This window comes from Marmota marmota, unplaced genomic scaffold (assembly GCF_001458135.2).
Source record: "Marmota marmota marmota unplaced genomic scaffold, marMar, whole genome shotgun sequence".
Lineage (NCBI taxonomy): Eukaryota > Metazoa > Chordata > Mammalia > Rodentia > Sciuridae > Marmota > Marmota marmota.
Genome location: NW_026000136.1, coordinates 2864525 through 2881566, shown reverse-complemented (window position 1 = coordinate 2881566; position 17042 = coordinate 2864525). Strand labels below are relative to the sequence as shown.

Here is a 17042-nt window from a genome sequence, read left to right as displayed (position 1 = left end):
CCCCCCCCCGCCACTCACTAACAAACAACAGAGTCTCAATATTCTGTGCTTGTAGATGGCTCCTCCATGGAGTGTTCTAGGCCCTGTACTCTCTTCTCAATGGAGTTCAAAGGTAGAGGACAGTGGTCTCCTAAGTGAGGTAGCACCGTGGCAGGGCCAGCAGGAAGGGCAGAGCTGCTGGCAATGCTGGGGGGCTCCTGCCCTGCTCCCAACCTGCCTCTCACAGCAGATGGGCCATGGGCCGTGCAGAGCATGGCTTCCCTTCTAGTCCCCAACCTCCCCCTCCACGGGGTTGAAGTCAACCACAGACAGCTCAGACAAAAAAAAAAAGAAAGAAAGAAAAAAGAAAAAGGGAAGTGTGCAGCCCACCTCAGCCCCGTTCTGCTCCTGCTAAAAATAGAGGCAGCCTCCAAGCCGGGTGCTGTGGGCTTCCGGGAAGGCGCTGCACGCTGTCAGCATTGGCGTCTTCTGGAGGCCTTGCAGACCACAGGTGGAGGGGAGGGAATTTGACAGAAACACCGAGAGACTCCCCAGCCAGGTCCAGGACACAGCTGGCTTGCAAACCTGTGAGTATATTTCCCAACTGCTCCCTAACTGCATTCCGCATGTCCCTGGGGCTGCTGCGTGTCCCCTCTCTCCCCGGCCGGGTGCTTTTTTTTATTTTTGCTCTTATCTGCACACATGTGCCCAGTGGCTTTAAAGGTATCCCTCCTCGTTCCCTAACTTCTGAAATAAGATGTGGAACCCCTACAGCTGATGCTGGACCCCATCTCATGTAGCAGCTTGTCTAGAGCTAGGCCTAGAACTGAGCCCGCAGAAGGCTCCCTGTGTGGACAGGAGACTTGCGTTGTCAAAGCTGGTCCCTTTGTCCCTCTGGCTGAGGGCAGTGCAGGGTGGAGGAGGAGGCTCAGAACACAGATTGTGTCTTGTGCAAGGAGCAAGATACCCAGGATCCCCCGCCTGGGCAGGGTAGGGTGAGCGTGGGGCTTCTGCTTCCAGAAGCGGGTATAGTGGAAGGGTGACGCAGCAGCTGGGCTCTCTTGGGCTCTGGGAAGGATTTCTGCCCCCCCTTCCACCTTACCTCCAGCACCTTTCACTCTTTCCCTCTGAAGTTGCTTGAGGTGCAAATGCAAAGATATGAGCCTTTTGCTAAATGTCATCCAGCAATCTGCCCATGGCCCACCCGAGCCCACAAGCAGAACGGAGTGAGAAACACTCCAGGCATCTGTAAGGGAAGCAAATTCCTAAAGGAAGCAGAGGATCAGGGACCCCAAAGGGGAATTTCACCTCCCCTGGGTCTCTCATAGGCACCCAAGAGGGTTTCTCAATTCCTGATGAAATGCTTCAGGAACCCCTTATGTCATGGGGGTTGAGAAACTTTGGCAGCCCTGCAAGATCTTTGGCTCGTGAGAGAACATGCCATCTTTTGTTGGGGGGGACGGGGGGATTAAACTGACTTCACCAGTTTGAAAGAGTCAGCCAGGTCTCAAGAAGCAGAATGGTGCATTCACACTGTCTCAAAGTCACACGCGGTGGATAACCTCCCCCAGTGCAGAAAATGCAGGGCAGTCTCAGCTGTCACCGCCCGCTGGGTGGAGCCCCAGCCTGCAGCTGGCCCTGTTCACCTTCAAGCCTGGCTTCCCCCATCCACTCATTCAGTGTTCCTGGCACACGGGTAACAAGAGATAGACGAGAAAGCGGCCAAGCTACCCCACCCCGCTGCCCGGGAAACGTGTTCCCAACAACCCTGAGTCCAGTAATGCTGATCGACGGTTTCTGGGTACAGTTTTGACGGGTGCCTTATTTCATTACTGGTGATTGTGTCATTTGGCACAGACATAAAAGGCTTCCCGGCTGGCATCTGATTTATTCTCATTCACCTACATGGGGAGAAGGTGGAGATGATCTCTGGGCACGAGGAGTCCCAAATTCCGTCGCCGTGGCGTTGGGAGCCTGGGAAACATCTTTTCAACATGGCTGGGGTGTGGGAAGCCCAGGCATCAGAAAGACAAGCTCATGTTTGCTGCTGTCGTTTTTTTTAATAGAGAAAGTGAGAAGAACACCCACAAGCCTCCAGCCCGACAAATTCATTTAGAGACATTTTTTTACACCATAGATCATTAAGAGAGCGCGAGAGAAGCAAGCACCCTGCAGGAATCTCTGCCCTGAGCAGGGAAATGGGTGCATTTTTGGAGATGTTTTATGGCTCTCAATTCCTGACCCCTTCTTACCATGCCCAGCTAGGTGGAAAGTGTGAGTCTAAATATTTTTAAGTTTCAAGATCACCAGTTGCTTTAAAACAGGTGAGCCAGACTACGGGAAATTACTCAAGTTCACGTTCAAGTGGCTTGTGGTCTCAGGAACTCGCAGGAGGAGGGATGTGACCTGAGATGGTTGCAGCCCCCCTAGCCAGACCCACCCTCTCCCTGTCTCACCCACACTGCCCCCCCACCATCTCCCCTCTTTTTGACCTTCTTCGTTTCTCTTTCCTTTTCTCATCTCTGCACCTGTGGGTACTAAATAAAACTCTTGGGTTCTTGTTCCCTTTTCTCTGTCACAAGCCCTAAGTCCCCATCCTCTCTTCTAACAAACCCTCATCTCACCTTCTTCCCCAACTCTGGTTTCTAGTGCATGTCTCCTGCCCCAGTGTCCTGCAGAAACCATTCCTGCCATTCCCAATTCTGTCTTCCTTCAGGGAACCTCAGGTTGAAAAAGCCACTGGGGTCTTCCAATGGTATGACACAGCACCTCTCCCCGCCATGGGGCTCAAATCCCAGCTTCCCCATAGTTTATCTCGTCCTATGACACCCCCTCTCCAAGTCCCATTGTCTGGTGTCTTCACCAAAGGGGATAATGTTTTGAAAGCTGGAGTTGCTATTGATTTTCGGCCCAGGCCCTGCTCACATGTGCTCAAGAAATTGTAGCTGATTTAATTAAGTTTTTTATTTAATTAAGTTTGCCGAGGTGAAACTCACCTAACAAAATTCACCATTTTGAAGTGAACAGTTCAGGGCCATTTAGTCCATTCACAATGTTGTTTAACCTCCTGCTCCATCTAGTTCCAAAATATTTTCATCTCCCCAAAAGGAGACCCCCACACCCACTAGCAATCACTCTCTTCATTCTACCTTTCCCTGACCCCTGGCAACTACAGTGGTCCCTTGGTGTCTGCAGGGGATTTGTTTCAGAAACTTCCCCCGCTCCCACGATACCAAAATCCATGGGTGCTCAAGTCCCCTGCATGAAGTGGTGTAGCGGGTGCCTACAACCTATGCACATCCCTTGAAATCCTCTCTAGATGACTTAGAATGCCTAACACAGTGTAAATACAATGTAAGTAGTTGTTACACTGTATTATTCAGTGAATAACGACCAAAAAAAAAAAAAAGGTCTACACTTAGCACAGATGCAGTTTTTTTCTGTATTTTCAACCCTTGGATCCTGGGACCCGCCAATGCAGCTGGCTGGCCACCCTAATCCACTTTCTGCCTCTATGGATTTGCCTGTTCTAGACATTTTATCTAAACCCGCTGCCTTTTGTGACTGGTTGATTTCACTCAGCATAATGTTTTCCGCCATGTGAGAGCGTGTCTCAGAACTTCAGTCCTTTTTATGCCTGGGTAATATTCCATTGTCTGGATGAGATGACTTAATTTTAGGTGTCACCGGCTTTAAGGGTCCAGGGCTTTGGGGACTGTGCTGAAGCTGGGCAGAGGGAGATGGTAGAAGAGGAAGTCATGCTTAACCAGAGGCAGCAGAGAAGCCAGAAGCAGCCTGGACACTCTCCATCCGTCTCCCCCACGGGGAACCCTGTCTTGTTGGAGAGGGAAGAACTGGAGGCTGAGCCTCCAGGAGGCCTATTGGAGAAGTGAGCAGCTAAGGCCAGCCCTCCCAAGCTGCCATTTGGCTCAGCTCCTGAGCACATTATAACAATTAATTACAGCCAACCCTTGATGATCTGAAGTAATAGGGGACAGAATAACACAAAGCTAATTGAAGTGCGGGGCTGCCGGGGTGGTGGGAACGGTGGGGGCCCCATTCCATGAGAGAGCTGTTTATTTTGTAGTTAATTACAAGTAAAGAGACCCTTTCTGAGTCCCCCTCTCTCTCCACCTCACTCTGCCTCTCAGAAGCCTGTCATTTAATTGGACTCACAAACCTGTTTTGCTCCCAACATAGTGGCTGCTCAATTAACGCATTTTAACTAACACACTCCCTTGGCATCTCCTCGGTGGAGCTTTCCAGGAGAATCAGACTGGTTTGAATGTTGCTTCCAGCCTGCCAGCCCCCAGCAGAAACGCTCATTGTTAGAGCAGCAATAGGAGCCCAGGCGGAGGCATGGTGCTTGATTCTTGTAGAAATGCTACCACCAGACACTCAGGGAGGAGGGGAAGCGCGACAGATCGGGAACCAGGAACCTCACCAGCCCCAGGGTGAGAGGTGGCTGCTGTCACTCTTCAAGTTGCTCAGCAACCTCCCCTGAGAGAACAGGGAGGTGAAATGTGCAGATGCTTCTCTTAATTTCCGGTCCAGTTAAAACCTAAACATCCTCGTTGAGTCCTAAAGTTTCCCATCACCAGCGTCTCATTCGTTCATTTTCCTCCCTGGAAGCCCAGCCAGGCTGGAGTCCTCCCAGATCAGCTCACAGAAGGCTGAAGCTGGAGCACGCAGGGGGATAAAGGGGGCTTTCTAGCTCTCCGCAGCAACCCTTTCTTAGACGCGGAGTGCAGTTGCCCTCGCACGTCTGTGGGTTTTGTTACTAAGCCATCCTGTCCTCCTCCCCTGTGATCCAGTGAGTGCCCACTGCACGGCAGATGCCCACAGCACCAGGGCACTGTGCTGTGATTGTCCAGGAATCTCTCTTCTGAAGTTCGCCTGGTGAAGAAGTGACCATAAACTTCCTGTTCCCTTACCCAGGAGGGAGTACTATCAAGATTCATAAAGCCCCCTCAAATGCTGGCCGGGGTCAGGTTACCAATTAGAATTAGAATCTCACAGACCAAAGCTGACACAGAACACCTGTGAACGGCCCCTATCCCCTGCCCCCCGCCCCCCGCCACAGGACCACATGGCTGACACCAGCTGCTGTCACAACATTAACACCATGTCCGGCACGTGGAGAGCTCACCTTGCAGACAAGTAGGACCCACTGGCTTGTCTGTGTTTCCCCCGTAGAGATGGTTTGTGACAAGATGACTATCCCTGCAGGTCAGAAATTGGAGGGATGTCTCTTGTAGCCTTCCAGCCCATGACTGATGGGGAGTGCAAGATGGATGGGCGCCGAGCTCCAAATTGCAGGTGCAGCAGAACCACTGGTACAAATGAAGGGCAGAGGAGCCCGTCAGCAGGCCGCTGTGGCCACATGCTTGCCACACATGGGAAGAGGAAGAGATCCAGTTGGCTGAAGGGAGGCCGCAATGACAAGGAAAAGAAAGTCGATGCTTATCCATTGGAAATCAATCACTTTATAAATATTAAATGCCTGCTCGTGTAAGACACTTCCTGAGCCACGGGGCATACAAGAAAATATGAGCTGGGTCCCTACCCAGAGAGCATAAGGAAGCATGGTAGATATAAAAAGATGCTGACACCCACAGGTAGAGAGTTTCCAATCAGAGGCCCAAGCAGAAGAATTGAGGAAGCATGTTTAAGGTTCTTCCCTCAATTCTTTGGGGCATGGAGATAATTGTACAAAACAACTAGGTAGAGTTCTCAGCTGGCTTCCGAGGGAAGTAGACTAGGTGACATTGATTAAGTACCCACCTTGTGTGCTACACAAGGCTTGAGAGGTCAGGGCTACCCATCCAGTTTTACAAACCAATAAAAGGGGGGTCAGAGAAGTTAAGCAGTGTTAAGCTAAAGGCCACATGTCAGTAAATGGAAGGACCCAGGCCTCTCTACGTGACCATACCCTCTCCACTGGACACAGAGGGAGCTGTCTGTTTTATCTCTTTGTGCAAAGGTTCTTTTGGTTTGACTTCCTTTTTGCATTACAGTATTACAGTAGAATTTCTATCACATCTTTCTCTAACACCTCCTGCCTTCTTTTGGAGGAACAATGTCACTTCCCACCAAAAAGCAAGGCTGATTTTAAGTTCTCATGAGCAGGAGCTACATCTTCCTTATTTGTGAGTGCTTTGCCCCGGGGACCCCACCATCTGGATCTCCAAGCCTACACTGGAAGGAACCTTCAGAGACAGCTGCTCTTTTGGACCAGGTCACCCTGTTCTAACCCTTGGAAACCACATCCTTTTTCTTCTGCTGCCTGGACATCTTCATACTGAGCCAATAGCTGAGAAAGTGCACTTTTGCCCTTGAGTCTTGAACAACTCAAGGTGAAGTGAGGAAGTCTGAGGCCTGAATAAAGCTCAGGACGGCTGTTTCCTGTGCCCTGTGTTGGCCAGACCTGAAGCTCTTTGGAGAAGGAAGAGCTGGGAGCTTCGTGCATCCAGGGAGGCCGTGTTGGCCTCCAGCCTCCTCCTTGGCTTTCCTGCTGGGCTACAGGATGTTTCCTGGACACTAACAGGAGAAGAGAATTAGGCAGCTGGAGGCCCAACCACAATCCTGTACCAGTCAAGAAAACCAGAGCTCTGCGTTTTTCCAGCTACTAACCCAGTTGATGGAAAAAGTTGGCAGAGTTCTCTTCAAATTCATGGAAATGTGTTTGGAGGTGTTAGTGCATTTACCTGTTCCCATGACATTTCACAAAATAGATGGTGGGCGACTAGAAATGCATTTTCAATTGATCAACACATCGATTCTAAGTACATTTTCAGTGCGCCTTATAAATGCAGAAGGTGACTCCAAGTTGGGCTGTGTGCTGCTGCCAGGAGGCCTCAAAGGGAGCACATGCCACTGCCCACAGCCCTGGCCCCGGGAGATAGCGACTGGGCCCTACCATCCCAGCATCCCTTGGGGAGCCTCCAGGCTGAGTCTCAGATTTGTATTGTCTAAGTGGTGCTCACTATTGTTTTTTTTTTTTCTTCTTCTTTTTTTTAGTACCTGGGATTGAACTCAGGGGCCCTCAACCACTGAGCCACATCCCCAGCCCTGTTTTGTATTTTATTTAGAGACAGGGTCTCACTGGGTTGCTTAGCGCCTCGATAAATTGCTGAGGCTGGCTTTGAACACCCGATCCTCCTGCCTGGCTGGGCCCAACTGGACCAGGCTGCCTTCCTCCCTCTGCTCCTCTGCTCTCATCCCCACTCCTTCCTCTTGTGACAAGTTTGCCATGGTCTGGGTTTTACCATCTGTCCTTCAAGCTTCTGTTTCCTGCCTCCAGAGCTTGACTCCGGCCATTCCTGGACATTGGTCACTTGTGTCTTATTCTCATTCATCCTTGTCTTATTCTTTTTCTCCCTGAACCTTTTCATCATTAGAGTTTCTTCCCTTCATTCACATTCCTGCCTTCTGCACATATGGGGTGCTTGCTGAATCAAGCCAGCAATGAACTCAAGGCTCCATGGGGCTCCCACTCCCCGGCCTTGGCCACTCTGAGGTGTCCCCAATACCAGACTTTGAAACCTTCCCCTCCCGAGTTGACATCCAAAGGCCCAGTGTGGTCTACCATTTCAACCCTGTCACATGCCCTCCTGGGACAACAATGCCAGCCAAGCGGGCTGAGGAGAAGATAAAGGGGAAGATTTAAGGTCCAACGGTGGCTCCCGGAATCTTCCCAAGCCTTGTCCTTGGCTGCTTTCCTGGTGGGGCCGGTATTTAATGATCCTAGTGACCTTTTCCAGGCAGCTCAAGGAGGAACCAACCTTTTCCCTTCCTAGGTTCTCTGGGCTTCTGGGTCCAGCCCACATATTCACGCAACAGCCTCAGGAATCCCCAGGAGCAGGATTCTGCTTGGTACTGCTCCAATGTAGGGCAGTGATACTCCCAGGTCTGTCTTGGCTCCTCCCAAACTCCCTCCCTGGCCCTCCAAGTCAAAAAGGAACTCATGGTTTCCTCCCTCCTCCCCTCTTCCAGAGTCTGACTTCCTAGGACTTGTATGCAGAACACATGCTCTTGCCCCAGGCCGGGCTGGGAGCTGATTCCTCACCCAGGCTCTGGGCTGGACCCCAGAAGGAGATGCATGCATTCTTCACTAAGTCTACAGGGGCCCACTGGGCAGCATGCTGGAAAGACACAGGCCAATGCAGGGCCTCCAGGAATGCACAGCAAACAGGAGATAAGCAGCCATAGAAAGCCCGAGAACACTGGAGCCATCACCAGGCCACAGAGCAGCCACCCCTTACCCCCATGGAGTTCTGCTTGGCTGACTAGGACTGAACATGCTTCTCTGACGACAGAATGTGTTTGTCACCAATCCTCAGATCATTAGAGCACTCAGTTGAGCAAACATTTATTGAAGACCCATGACATGCCAGATAGTGCAGTTCCCAGTGAGACAGACGCGAGGAATTCAAACAGGGGCAGCACGCTCTCCTGCTTATACCCAGCCCCAACCACAAAGTGACAGCCAAGACATTGAAGAATAAGCCAATGGAAAAGAATCTCATCAGGCTCAAAGATGAAGCAAAGGGGGCACCTTTGAATGCACAGAGGGGTCTCGAATTGGAGTCAGCAAGTGGTCACTGTCACTACCAGTCTCCAGTGGTGAAGGGGGTTTGTTGACCAGGCGGCAAAGGCAACAGCAGGAGGGGACAGTATTTCATTATCCTCAAGGCCAGAGCTCTCCCCTGGCCAGACCTGCTGGCTGTGCTTCACAGGAGTCTGAGAAGATGACCTCTCTCTGGGATTTGGGTTTGGCAGGGTGGTCAGCCGTGGCTCCTGGTGGCCCTCTGAGCTGTCATTCGGCTGTGTGCACCGTCCTGGAGTCCAGAGGGGCAAACACTCCTAGAAAGCCAATGTGATAAATTGATATGCATTTCAGAGCCATTTAAATCTGTCACTCCTAATTGTGCTTTTTTTCCAAAGCTTTTCTGCAGTACTATTAGGAAATGAGAGCTGATGTGGGGGGAGTGGGGACAGTACCCACTGGTAATGCAAGAAGTGCGCATGCCCTTCCAAAGTTCATCTTGGTGCCAGTCTGAAGCCACTGCAAAATAAATCTGGGCATGTGGCGGGGCCCGGGGCCACGTGGGTGTGGATGGGGTGGTGATGTTGGCTCATCCCCTTGGGCTCTGGGTCTGCTCAATGCCAAGCCCTCCTGTCTTCACATCCCAGGGATCTGCCTCCTGTCCTGAAATACTGAGTTGCCACATTTTTATCCACAGAAACCACTGGCCCTTTACCAGTGAGACTAACTCAGGTTAGGTGTTAGAGGTAGCCTGATGGCCATGGACCTGTCTGGGTAGTGGGCTGTGCTCTGAGCCGGGGGCTGAGATGAGATCTGGCTCTAATGCAGATGAGGGGGAAATTGGGTGCCTTGGAGAAGCTGGGTACCAGTGGGATGATGAGGGCTAATGAGAGAAGAGATGGGGCCCAGCCATGGGACAGGGGCTGGAGAGGGGCCTACAGTGGCTGAAAAGGGAGAAGCTAAGGCAGGCGCACAGAGGCGAGTAGAACAATTGTCCTGCTGTTGCCCAAAACCCGGATGGCCGAGCTCCCAGATGACAGTACCCATTTCCTGGGTGAAGCTTGCATCCTCCAATGTCACAGCCCCTTGAGGTCAACCATTTCTTTCTTGCCAACATCGCTTCGTCCATGGTGGGTACTTTGTCTTTCCTGATCACTTGCCTACTCTGTGACTAGAAGAAGGAACAGGAACAAGTACGTAAGGCAGTTGCTCAGATTTTAGGTCTCAGAAGTCTGCAGCTGGGACTAATATGACTTAAAAGGCATGGGTCTTGTACAGCATGTGTGTCTGCTAGGATTGTCTTACTTGCAAGCCATAGAAATACAATCAGATTTCACACATCCTAGGGATGTGATTCTTCTCGTGAATCAAGAACTCAAAGGTGCCAGATGTGGTGGCATGTGACTATAATCCCAGAGGCTCAGGAGGCTGAGGCAGGGAGATGGAGAGCTCAAAGCCAGCCTCAGCAAAAGCAAGGCGCTAAGCAACTCAGTGAGACCCTGTCTCTAGATAAAACACAAAATAGGACTGGGGATGTGGCTCAGTGATTGAGTGCCCCTGAGTTCAATCTCCAATACCCCAAGAAGAAGAGAACTCAGAGGTCAGTTGTCCAGGGCCACCATCAATGACCCAAGGTTTTTGTAGCATCCTGTTTGGTCACCCTTAGACTGTGGTCTTATCTTCATGATCAAAGGTAGCTGCTTTTCTTCCACAATCCAGGTAGGAAGACAAGAGCAAGTAAAAAGGCTCTTCTCCCCTGACCAAGGCCCCTTTACAGAGCCTCCAGAAGCTTCCACTTGACCAGCACTGAGTCCCACGGCCACTTCTAGCTGCAAGGGAGGCTGTAAACACAGTTTTTGAGATGGATTTAATTAGTGCCTGCAAACAAAATTGGGGATATGTTAACAAGTAAGAGAGAATGGAAGTGGGTCGGCAGCTGTCTGACACTCCACTGTGAATTTAAAATGATAATTGCTGCTTTCAAAACAGGTATCAGTGAAGCTCTACTGATTAAAGTACACATGTTAATTGATGGGAAATATTATCCTGCCAATATTTTGGTTGAATGAGCCGAGATAGAGAGAGGTTAACAAGTTAACTGGGAGGCAAGGTAGTGGGGGGGTAGTGTTGCAGAAAGAATTTTCTAGATGCTTCTGCAAGGGCCCTGTTTATGAGTACCAAGGGGCTTGGCGGGGCAGCAGTGGGGCCCCTGAAGGAATGGTTCCTATCCTTTTCCACAAAGCTTTTGTTTGCAGAACTTACACACTGTGGACTGCTGGAGTCCACACCAAGGTCTCTTCAATCCTTTCTCATGGCAGTAGATCATCCTTTAAATAACTCCCCCAGCTTTTTTGCCAAAAGTCCTTTCAACTAACTGGAGGTTTCATTGGAATAATTAAACCTGCATATCAAGCTGCTCACTCCAATCACCCAGGCAAATCAATTAAGTAGAGATGCATTTATCTAACCGGCTGCTAGCCCCATTCCACTGGCAGCACTTTTGTGCTGGGGCAGCTCTTGAAAACTAGAAAAAAAGTGACTATTCCTATAAGACATCTCATTTACATAGGGCTTAGAGCTTTCTGGATTTGAAGCAATAGCAACCTCCTTGTTTATTTCATTCAATAGTCGTTCTTTTTATTTACTCAACCAACAAATATATATTGAGGATCTGTTAAAAGTAATCCCTCATGCTAAGTTCTACTGGAGATACAGAGATGAGACAGACAGTTGCTGGACCTCTCTGAGCTCAGTGTCCTCTTGTATAGGATGAAGAGAGCAGTGATAACTACTTCATATGGTTGCTGTGTGCATTAAATGAGATAATCCACAGAGAACATTTGGCATAGCATCTAGCATATAGCAAATATTGTATCCCTTTCATACACAGCTACCAGAGAATATGCTCCAGCAAAATAAAAGATGAAAGTATTAAAGAAGAAAATATGGAGCTCAGGAAATAAGAAATATGGTTGGTTACATGAGAGGCTACATTTAATAAATGTTAGCTGTAATAATTACTACTTTAAGATCAGATGTCATTAAGTCTGAGCAGGCTGGGATCCTGTTATTTATATTATTTATGATATCACCTCTTTGTCCATAAAAAAGAAATAGTAAACCCGTCTTACTGAGCTCCTGTGAAAATTAACTGAGGTGATACCCACGCAGTACCTTCTGCACACATAGTACTTCTGCTATACAAGGGTGTGTTATCTCACAAGCTTTACAAAAGGTAGAACATGGGTGCACAGAATGAGGATAACTTTGTACTTCGATGCATTTCCATATTTTCAACCATTGATGTGTTATTTTTATTTTATTTTACTTTTTGCCAAAGTAATACACAAGTCCTGCAGACTTAGAAACAGTCTTTCCCAGACCAGCCATCGCCATCTCCCAGTCCTGATCCCCAGAGACAACCACTCCTAACTCTTAGATGTTGTTTTCCTCTCTTATATCTTCTGTTATTTACCCCTTATTTCTAAACAATTCTGCTGTCATTTGTTTTTTAAAAATCCATAAAAAATACATTTGCATTGCTACTTATTGATATATTCACTGTAGAACATTATGAATCGACATATTCTTAGGTAGATGGTAATTCAGTTCCTTGTGTCATAGTTTTTTGTGTTAGAATATCAGTGATGGATAGGTAAATGCTATTCATGTGAAGACAAGTTGATCATGTAGATTTTTGTTTCTTCCTGGAAATATTGCCTCTTTATTTGTTTTTTCATTTGCTAGGTTTTGTTTTTTTAATCCATTGTTTTAGTCTGCTTTTTGACTGCTGTGACCACAGACTTGGCAAGAACAGTTCTAGAGGAGAACAAGGTTATTTGGCACACACAGTTTCAGAGGTCTCGGTCCATAGATGGCTGGCTCCAATGCTCTGTGCCCAGAGTAAAGCAGAACATCATGGTGCAAGGGTGTGGAAAGCCGCTTAGTACATGACCATCTGGAAGCAGAGAGAGAGATGTCCTCTACCCAAGGACAAAATATAAACCCCAAAGGCACACCCCAATGACCCACTTCCTCCAGCTATACCCTACCTGCCTACAGTTACCACCTAGTTAATTCCTGGTCAGGGGGATTAATGCACTGATTAGGTTAAGACTCTCATAATCCCATCATTTCACTTCTAAATTTTCTGGCCTGGTCTCATGCATGAGCTCTTGGGAGACACCTCCCATTTAAGGCGTAACACCTGTCATCAATTTCTCCCATCTGACCTTCAAGATCTGTCATTTGCTAGCAGTCCTTTTTCTTAAATTATTAAATATGTCTTATAGGCATTCAGTATTACCCCTGGCAACCTCCCTGGTGCACCTGTCATGATCGTCCTGTCATCTTCACCAGCTGCTCCTTGCGCTTCGTGTTTCTCCTGGGACTTTCTCGATGCTTTCCCGGATGAGATCCCTTACCTCTGAGCTCATCCTTCTTTATTGCTTTCTTCCCTCATTTTGCTGGAGCATACCCTCTAGGAGCTGCCTAAGAAAAGGTACACAGGAGGTCGATATTTAGAGTCTATGCCTCTCTAAAAATAAATTCATTCTATTTTCACATGTAGTCATTGGGTGGATATAGAGTCCTAGGTTCAAAAGTGTTTTCTGTCAAAAAATGTGAAGGCATTGCCCGCAGGCTCCCAGCTTCCAGTATTATTTTTGAGAGGTCTGATGCCCATTCGATTCTAGGTCTGTGTAGGCAACCTGGGGTTTTCCCCTATGGAAGTTTCTAGGGTCTTCTCTGATTCCCTGGTGGCCTGAAATTTCACAGCCATGTACTCTGAGAAGACTCTTTTCCACTGGTTGGTTGCACCAAGCATTGCAGAGGGGTCCTTTAAGTCTGAAGACATCTGCTTTTTCTTTCTGAGAAACCCCCAACATGATTTCTCCGACAATTTCATCACCTAATATATAACAGATCCCAAAAAGACATACAAGAAAGGGAACGTAATCTCCATAATCTCCTCCTAGGATTTCTGTTTATCTGATATTAGACCTTCTGAATTGAACTCATTTTTCCCCCCATTTTCTTATCTTCCTTCCCTTCAATTTTTTAAAAAATGTAAGTTTTCAGGAAATTTCCTCAACTTGGTCTTCCAAGCCTTCTCTTGGTTTTACGTTTCTGCTGCCCTGGTTGTAACTGCAGAGAGCTCTCTCTCCTGCCTATTTCCTTAGTGCTATCTTCCTGGTGACACCGTCCTATCTCTAACTGGATCTTAATTATTTTCCTGTGTTTTGTTTTCTCTTGTTCAGTGCCTTCTGGGTTCCTTGAATAAGTTTATCTCTTGATCTCTGCCTTTATCTGGAGATTTCTCTCAAACATCAAGTGATCCTGACTCTGTCTATTCTTCTTCTTCTTCTTTTTTTTTTTTTTTTTTTTTTTTTGGTACCAGGGATTGAACCCCCAGGGGTGCTTAACCACTCAGCCACACCCGCAGTCCTTTATTTTATTTAGAGACAGAGTCTCACAGAGTTGCTTAGGGCCTCACCAACTTGCTGAGGCTCGCTTTGAACTTGCGATCCTCCTGCCTCAGCCTCCCAAGCCCCTGGGATTATGGGCGTGTGCCACTGTGCCAGGCTGACTCTGTTTAAGTGGATGTGACAAAACACAGTGGAATGAACTCTGCTGGACCACGAAGGGCTTCTCTTGACTTTAGCTCTGTCTTCAGCTTATATATAGCAAAGTAACACTTCAGGGGAAATTTGCACACACTTTTTGGTCCTAGCCCTTAAAAAAGCAAGCTTTTTTATGAGCACCTGCAGGGGCTGCCTATTAGTGACTAAGGGGAATCAGAGAGCCCTGGGTCCAGACCCAACCTGTGCGCTAATATGACCACGAAACTCGCCAAGCTTTTATTTTCTTGGCTGTAAGATGGTGATTGTAATGGTCTGGATGTGAGGAGTCCCCCAAAAGCTCACGTGGGAGACTATACCAGAAGGTTTGGAGGAGAAATGATTGGATCATAGCCTTAACTTAATCAGTGAATTGATCCCTGATGGGATTACCTGGGTGGTGGCTGAAGGTGGGTGGGGTGTGGCTGGAGGAAGTGTTTGTGGGGGTGTGGCTACAGGGTATATTTTTTGTATCTGGAGGGTGGAGCTTTTCTCTCTCTCTCTCTCTCTCTCTCTCTCTCTCTCTCTCTCTCTCTCCTTCCTGATCATCATGTGAGCCCCTTCCCTCCACCACACTCTTCTACCATGATGTTCAGCCTCCCCTTGAGTCCGAGGAATGGAGCCTGCTCTCTATAGACAAATACCTCTGAAACCGTGAGCCTCCAAATAAACTTTTCCTCCTCTATGGTTGTTCTGGTCAGATTTTTTAGTCACAGCAGCAAAAAAAAATACGTCTTATAGGCAGTCAGTATTACCCCTGGCAACCTCCAGGTTGTACCAAGCATTGCAAAGCGGTCCTTTAAGTTTGAAGACATGTGCTTTTTCTACCCTGAAGAGTCCTGGAAGTCTGTCCATCCTTTGTGCCTAACAGTGTGCCTGGCACACAGTGACTAGTCTATAAGCGTCCGTCCGTCGAAGGCCGTACCTGTAAGTCAGCATCTCAGGTGATCAAGAGGTTGACTTGTCCCAACAGAGTCCCCAGATGTTTTCCCTGACCTCAGGAGCACGATCTCCAAGGCAGTAATCAAAATTCTAAAACCAGAAACCAAAAGTGCAACCTCACCGTGGGCTGCCCTGGGCCTCAGTTTCCCCAAACTGTGTTGCCCCAGCAGGAAGGTAGAACGGCAGGGGCGAATCCACAAACCTCTTTACCCTTTCTTGACGTGGAAGCCTTTCTTACAATTTAAAAGATAATTAAAAAGCTTTGTATTTTCCCATGATGAAAGAAACACTTTTTAACAAATGCAAATGCAGAAGAGTATCAATTCCCTTGGGTCCTTCCCTATGCCGTGCTGCTGCTCCTGTCCCAGGCACCACCGAGCAGGGAGACCAAGGAGATGGTGTCCTCCAGAGACGCATGTCCCTGCCACCTCCCTGGGGCTGAGGGCCTCTGACAGCTTGTTCCAGCCTGAGCCGACAGCAGACAGGAGCAGCTTCTGTCAGCCCTGGGAGAGCGGATGTCACCTGTGATTAATCCTGAAAGCCCAAAACCAAGCAAGTTCCTGATTAAACAGAAGCACCCCAGGGTCCCAAGTAGAGAGCCCTGGGAGCAGCTGCCAGGTCAGGTGCAGGACTCTCATCCCCTTCCCAGGGTTGAACGCCACCTTCCCTCTCCCAGGCCCGGGAGGAGAATTGTTCCTTCCCCCAAAAGCTCACAACCACAGCTGGGCTCCTGGAGCCGTGTGGCTGGGTGTTAGGAATGGCCTTGTCAGGGTCCATGAGGAATGTCACCTTTGGGAAATTACCGAGTGTATGCAGTCATGGCGTGTTTCTGCCCAGACCCATGGCAAGATAGAGGCAGAGGATGTGATTCACAGTGAAGGGAACTCTTTTGGGTCAGGACGTGGTTTGCTGCCTTAGAATTCATAACTGACTTAGAACATCTCCATCCTGAAGAGGTTCTGGTCAGAGCACTGTGAGGACACCCCCACACACACACTGCCCTGAGTTACCCAGGGCTACCACCTGCCCTTGTGCTCCATCCTGGAGGTCTTGGAAACTGTGGTCAGTGGCCTCTCCACTGAACAGAACAGAAGCCCTTCTGCCCCACTGATGGGCCACTGGTCACTGTCACCTGGAGAGACATGCACCTCAAGATTCACATCCTTGGCTTTTTGTGCAGAACATATCTTCAGCCTTTAGATGCTTTCCTTCCTCTCTACCTCCGCTTCCTGCTCCAAGTACGGTTATCGTTCCCTTTTCAGATCCCAGCTATCTCAACTCCAGATCCATCGGGAGACTGGCTTGAGGGAAGACAAGATCCAGCCAGAAAGTATAAACAGCAGACTTTAATAGTAGCTTAGCAGCTCCTGTTTATTGAACACCTACTGCATGCCAGGTATTCAATGTATATTATCTCTTTTATATTGAAAAAACAGAAAGTGGGGAGGGGTACCTGGGACTTGGTGAGGGTTGGGAAGGAAGGGAGCAGGTTCTGACATAAGCCCATTTGATGGACAATCAGACAAAAGCCCACTCAGCCTGGGATACAGCTGCGGTAAGACTGTGGCAGCCAGCAAAACGTAAATCATGCAGGGCCTTGGAGGTCAAGATCAAGATTTTGAAATTTATTGTAACAGCAAGAGAAAGCCACATGATAAATGTCCTGGATGAACAAAGGGCTCTCACAGGAGTTTGGGCACAGGTAGTGCATCCACCTGGTCGTGACTTCCCAGGGACAGGTGAGCTGAGTGGCCCTTCCCGTGGAGACTTGCTCAGGTCCCTTGGGTTTGTTTTTCGGTTGTTTGTAGAGAAACCAGTGTGATCTGACTCAGCCTGGAAGCCAGGCCCTGCTGAGTGCTGGGTCAAGGCTGTCAGAAGCCCTGGCTGAGACTGAGGTCAGAGATGGACCGTCCGCCCGGCAGGCAGTTCAGATTCAGAGCCTCCATATCTACGTG

At 48.7% G+C, this 17042-nt stretch overlaps 1 protein-coding gene across 2 annotated transcripts in view; it reads left to right on the top strand.

Moving 5' to 3' along the window:
• The first annotated feature begins 117 nt into the window (after window positions 1-117).
• Card11 (caspase recruitment domain family member 11) overlaps window positions 118-17042 on the top strand; it is a 57525-nt gene continuing 40600 nt past the window's right edge. The window contains exons 1-2 of one of the 2 annotated variants that reach the window (XM_015502007.2): window positions 118-566; window positions 16350-16483. The gene's annotated coding sequence lies outside the window, so the exon portion shown is untranslated. The remainder of the gene's footprint in view (window positions 567-16349; window positions 16484-17042) is intronic. The other variant, XM_015502006.2, reaches the window with a different exon arrangement.